This window comes from Saccopteryx leptura, unplaced genomic scaffold (genome assembly GCF_036850995.1).
Source record: "Saccopteryx leptura isolate mSacLep1 unplaced genomic scaffold, mSacLep1_pri_phased_curated manual_scaffold_20, whole genome shotgun sequence".
Lineage (NCBI taxonomy): Eukaryota > Metazoa > Chordata > Mammalia > Chiroptera > Emballonuridae > Saccopteryx > Saccopteryx leptura.
Window position 1 is genome coordinate 2,336,578 of NW_027095702.1, and position 6,597 is coordinate 2,343,174.

The 6,597-nt window shown below is 38.0% G+C and overlaps 1 pseudogene; it reads right to left on the bottom strand.

Annotated features, from left to right (window-relative positions):
• Positions 1-3,967: 3,967 nt before the first annotated feature.
• LOC136386908 (dnaJ homolog subfamily A member 1 pseudogene) lies at positions 3,968-4,780 on the bottom strand (annotated as a pseudogene).
• Positions 4,781-6,597: the final 1,817 nt, after the last annotated feature.

Consider the following 6,597-nt stretch of genomic DNA (forward strand, 5'->3'; position numbering starts at 1 on the left):
TTCAATAAGTGGTATTAGGAAAACTGGATATCTATATGCAAAAGAGTAAAATTGGACCTCTACCTTATACCATACAAAAGTTAACTTGAAATTAATTAAGAGTAAATGTATAAGCTCGATTAGTAAAATTCTAGAAGAAAAATGAAGAGAAAAGCACTTTGACATTGGTATTAATAATTTTCTTGATATGACACAAAAAGTACATGGTATAAAATCAAAATTAATAATGGGACTATGTAAAACTAAAAAGTATCTGCACAGCAAAAGAAACAATCAGCAAAATGAAAAGGCAACCTATGGATGGGAGAAAATATTTGTCAAATGATATATCTTATAAGGGATTAATATCTAAAATATATATATATATAAAGATTTTATTTATTTATTATAGAGAGGGAAGAGAGAGAGAGAGAAGGGGGAGGAGCAAGAAGCATCAACTCCCATATGTGCCTTGACCTGGCAAGCCAGGGTTTTGAACCGGCAAACTCAGCATTAAAAAATATTTTTAAAACACAAAAAATCAATAACAAAAAAACAAAAAATCTGATTAAAAATGGATAGAGGACTTGAACAGAAATTATTCCAGCCCTGGCCGGTTGGCTCAGCGGTAGAGCATCGGCCTAGCGTGCGGAGGACCCGGGTTCGATTCCCGGCCAGGGCACATAGGAGAAGCGCCCATTTGCTTCTCCACCCCTCCGCCGCGCTTTCCTCTCTGTCTTTCTCTTCCCCTCCTGCAGCCAAGGCTCCATTGGAGCAAAGATGGCCCGGGCGCTGGGAATGGCTCTGTGGTCTCTGCCTCAGGCGCTAGAGTGGCTCTGGTCGCAACATGGCGACGCCCAGGATGGGCAGAGCATCGCCCCATGGTGGGCGTGCCGGGTGGATCCCTGTCGGGCGCATGCGGGAGTCTGTCTGACTGTCTCTCCCTGTTTCCAGCTTCAGAAAAAAAAAAAAAAAGAAATTATTCCAAAGAAGACATACATATGACCAACAAGTAAATGAAAAGATGTTCAACATCACTAATGATCAGGGAAATTCAAATAAAACCACAATAAAATATCAATTACCTCATACCTGTTAGAATGGCTATTAAGAAAAAATAAATATAAATAAAAAACCAAAGGATAACAGATGTTAGCAAGGATGTGGAGAAAAGAGGACCCTAATTTACTGTTGGTAGGAATGCACACTGGTGCAGACACTATAGAAACGGAATAGAGGTTCCTCAAAATATTAAAGATGAAACTACCATATGATACAGCAATTCCTCTTCTGGATATATATCCAAACCAGATGAATTCACTATCTTGAAAAGATATCTGCACTCCCATTTTTATTGCAGCATTATTCAATAGCCAAGACAACAACCTAATTATCCATCGACTAAAGAAGAGATCAAGAAATCTCTCTCTCTCTCCCTCTTTCTCAAACACACACATACACAGACACACACATACACACTGGAATATGATTTAACCATGAGAAAGAAGAAAATCCTGCCATTTGCAAAACATAGGTGGATTTTGAGGGCATTATTGCTAAGTAAAACATGTTTGACAGTGAAGAGAAAGTACTGTAAGATGTCTTTTGTGTGTGCAATCTAAAGGAGTTGAACTCATAGAAAGAGAATAGAAAATTGGTTTCCAGGGGCTGAGAGTGGGGAAATGGGGACATGTTGGCCAATGAGTACAAACTTTTGGTTATGAGATAAATGCTTTGTGGAAATCTAATGTACAGAACGGTGACTATAGTTAACAATACTGTGTGGTTCACTTGAAAGCTGCTTATGAGTGTGATCTCATCTGGCTTGATAGAGGTCGAAGACAGGTCGGCTGGCTTGAGCTTGGGATCCTAGACATGATCCCATGATTGCTGGTTTGAGCCCAAAGGTCTCTGGCTTGAAGTCAAAGGTCACTGGCTTGAAGTTCAAGGTCGCTGGCTTGAACTCAAGTTTAATGACTTCAGCAAGGGGTCACTATCTAGGCTGGAACCCTCTGGTCAAGGCATGTATGAGAAGCAATCAATGGACAACAAGAAGTGCTACATTTATGAATTGATGTTTCTCATCTCCCTCCCTCTCTGTCTCTGTCTTTGTCTCAATAAAAAAGAAAAAAAGTGTTTATTGTTTAACTATATTACAATCTGTGAGACTTGTATATGACATGGAAAAAGATACTGAAAAAAATGCTGTGATTAATTAATTTTTATTTTTCAAGTCTCTTACCTTCTAGTTATAGTACTTTTGTAAAAAGAGAAGGTATTTATTCCAAGATGGTTGTGATCTGATGCTATCTAATGGCTCTCAAAATAAGTTTATTAACTGCATTTGAAAATAGCCATCTCTTTATTTAAATTTATGTGATTGAGGTGCAGAATATTTCCTATAAACCAGTTACCTGTCAAGACACATGCTATGAGAATGAGAAAAAATGAAGTCCATTTAATATTTCAGAAACTGCCAATCCCTACTGCATATAGATTTTTAAGCAATGTCAAATGTATCTGCCTGTGGGGGTAATATTATTTAACTTTGTATATAAAACACATTTGACTCCTTGATCTGTCAACTTGCTTGATTCTTGAGTCTTAGTCTCTATGACTGATTCTTGGTTTTCACTTCATATTAAACTTGTAGATAGAAAACATACTTCTAGTGTTGAGAAAAAACAGACTATGATTTTATATTATATTATTCATCTAGTACAGTGGTAGTTAACCTGGTCCCTACTGCCCACTAGTGGGCATTCCAGCTTTCATGGTGGGTGGTAGCAGAGCAATCAAAGTATAAATAAAAAGATAGATTTAACTATATTAAGTTGTTTTATAAAACTTTATTCTGCCAAACTTAGCAAAAACTTGACATAAAATACTAGGTACGTAATTATTATTATATGCTTTAACTTGCTATAACTCTGCTTTATAAATTTTATAAAGAAAAGTTACTTTCCTACTTAATAAATCACCATTACTGTGGAACCAGTGGGTGGTTAGAAAATTTTACTACTAACAGAGATACAAAATTGGGCGGTAGGTATAAAAAGGTTTACTACCCCTGATCTAGAATAAGTAAAAGAAATCCTTCCATTACCTGAAGAAGAGGAATCTTATGACTGTCTAATACTGTTTGTGAATCTATGTTCTGAATAGATTTATTAGAAATCTCTTTTAAAAATGCAGGCTTAACCTTGTTTTACAATAGGTCACATTTTAAAACCAAAACAGAAAAATATCAGGTAAAGTAATACAGTAACAGAAACAACTCACTTTGCCCCAAGAATTTATAATATTTTACTGGAAGAAAATTCTGCTCAGACAGCAGAACTCATTATGCTCACTAGAGCTTATTAGCTAGATAAGAGTGGTACCATTTACAGGGATTGTAGATATGATTTAAGGGTATTCCCTGAAGTTGTAATGCTCTAGAAACAAAGAGGGTTCCCAGCATCAGAATGACCTTGATTAACAATGGTAAAGAAATGAAAGAAAATCAATGTTCTGTTTTCTAAGAAGGTGGCTATTATAGAAGTAGGAGCTCATGCAAAAGGCTACAGATTATGCCCTGTCACTCAACTGAGATCCTAGCCTTAAAAATACCTCAAAAAAATCCTTGAAGAGGTTCAAAGAATCTATTATAGAAAGCAGCATTCTCTGTGTAGTAGAGGGAAGCCTGACAGGTATGAATGCAGTAAGGGGGGTGAGTACTATGACAGACCAGCTGGTGGGGAATGTGTAGAGAGGCACCACATGGAGAAATGGTCAGTTCTTAAACAGTGATGGAGAGTACTCATGGATATGGAACATTTCTTTGAGCTTTTATATCTGAGTTTATTATTCATTTAACTTTTAAAACATTACTATAGTTGAATATTAAAACAAAAACAATAGCAAGTAGTGAGCATATTATGATTATAGTCCATCACTCGTCACTGTGGTATACAAAAGGCCAGCAGTGAGCGTTATTCACAGCTCATTAAGAACTCAGACACAGAACACCACCCTGAGGGTGATGCTTACCATCCTCACATGCTTCTCCCTTGCAATGGTGCTGTCATTCCTGACTTGGATCAAAGTCCACCAATTCTACCTGGTTTATTTCATTAGTCTTTTCTACTTCCTTCTCTTCAGGTAGGAGTTTTTCCAGCAAAGAATGTTTATCATGAGCAAAAGCCATTCTCAGGAAAGCTGACCTTAAATTCAATAATTAAGCAATCCTTTCCCCATGGTTTATGATCAATTGGCACGCCTCCCTTTAGCACACACTTCATATCTCCATGCTTGACAATCTGACCTGGTTGACAGGTGACGACTATAGGTTGGTTGTCAAGAGTAGATACTGGCCTTTGGAAGCCACACAGTACTTCAACCAGCTGTATGTCCATACACAGGAAAAGGCCTTCCCTCATTGAATGGAAACAGCATGGTCCTCCTGACCTGAAACAATGATAATATCTCCTATCTGCAGTCTTGGTTCTTGGTCTACTTCACTGTGGACTGTTATCTTCTGGCCATCCTTCATGCCTTCATCACTATGAACTTCTAGAATCTTATTCCCTCTAATTATCTTCCTTTCATTCCATTTTTGACATCTATCTTTAGGACCGGTCCGTTCCCCAGGCCCAGGCACTGCATGCAAACAGACTGAGTTTGCTGAACCATTCCAGGGTCTATTTGATGAATTCTTATTTGCATTCCAGGACCTCAGCAATGGGGACAGCACTCTACTGCTCCTTTCTCAGCAACATGACCTTCACAGTTGTTCACAAATCACATTCTTTTGCAAAAAGAGCTTTTCATAAGCTTGAGAAATCTGTTTCAACTTCTTCATTTGCATTCTTATCAGGGTCATACTTCAAGGCAAGATTTCTGTAATATTTTTCAAATCTTTCTGCGTGGCATTGGGTTTGACCCCCAAAACATCATAGCAAGTGGTTTCTCTCACTATTTTAAACAGGCAACCAGGCGGTTGAGGCCGGTGCTCCTCCAGCTCCAAAATCTGCTGCTCCTTCACCTCTCACTGAGAGACCAGGGTTTGCAACCTAATATTTTGCCACTTCATGAGCATACAATCTCAGTAAACGATTAAGCCTCTCTGAGACTCTATTTTCTCATCTGTATAGTGACAATAATAATAACTTCCCCATAAGATTATAATGAGAATTGGATTACACACTTAGAGTGCTTAGCACAGTGTCTGGTACAGGATAAACGCTCACTACATTTTTGATGCTATTATAGACCATAAAAGACATAAGAACTTTGAATTTAGACAAAGAGCAATTCAAACTTAAAGAATCTACTACCAATAGACTCTGTTACTTTAAGTAAGTCACTGTGCCAAACTTACTCTATTTCTGCAACTAAAAAATAGAAATATCATATCGATTGTTTATAAATAAGATTGTGAAGCACTATATAAATGTTAATGTATGTCATTCATTAAAATCAGTAGTTATGTCTATAATCCTGAAGAAGATAAGAATAATTAATATTTTGTATTAATAATGTGCCTTGCACTTGTGTGTTAATATGACAATTCAAAGAACAAGCATACAGCATTGAATCCACCCAAGTTTACAGATTTATTAAGACAAGAGGAAACAAATATTCTTTAACTGACAGGCAATTAGAAAAATTGGTCTTCCCTGAAGCATTGTAAAATTATTTTAAAATTGTAAATAGTAAGCCCTTGGTTAACCCTACTGACTAACTGCTCCATTAGAAGGTGGGTGGCACTAATGACCCATCTTCAGTGGGAGCTGATATTGTGGGTCTCTAGGCCACTTGAATAATTATGGCCATTCCTCCTCTATTCTCTGCCTAATTCACAGGAGGGATAAGAGCAGTTTAACATATATTTTACTGTTTGAATAATAGAGTTTTCCTAATAGATTATGTGGTTGTTCATCTTCTTAATATTTTAAGGATAATGTTAATTGAATTTTCTTTAAATTGTATTTCTTTCTTTGAAATACAGTCATATAGCAGTCATATAGTTTAGAATTTTAATGGTACAAAAGGGTATATACTGAGATGTCGCTGTCCTACCTGTGTCTGTGAACCACCCAGTTCCTGCAGGCAACCACTGTGTTTGGGGTACTCTTCCAGACATAATCTCATACTGATTTATGAACATCTCATTTAATCTAAGCAGACATCCGGCTCAGCCCCTTAACATCAAATTCAGTTATTTCCTAAAAGAGTCATTTTCTCCTGCTGGCCATTTGCTACAAATTGATTCACAATAGAAAAATTCAGTACCATTAAACTCCCATTCAAATGAACTTGATAAAATGTCACAATTGCTAGGATTAATTTACATAATATTTTTTTTCTTCATTTTTTTTTTTTCTGAAGCTGGAAACGGGGAGAGACAGTCAGACAGACTCCCGCATGCGCCCGACCGGGATCCACCCGGCACGCCCACCATGGGGCGACGCTCTGCCCACCAGGGGGCGATGCTCTGCCCATCCTGGGCGTCGCCATATTGCGACCAGAGCCACTCTAGCGCCTGGGGCAGAGGCCACAGAGCCATCCCCAGCGCCCGGGCCATCTTTGCTCCAATGGAGCCTTGGCTGCGGGAGGGGAAGAGAGAGACAGAGA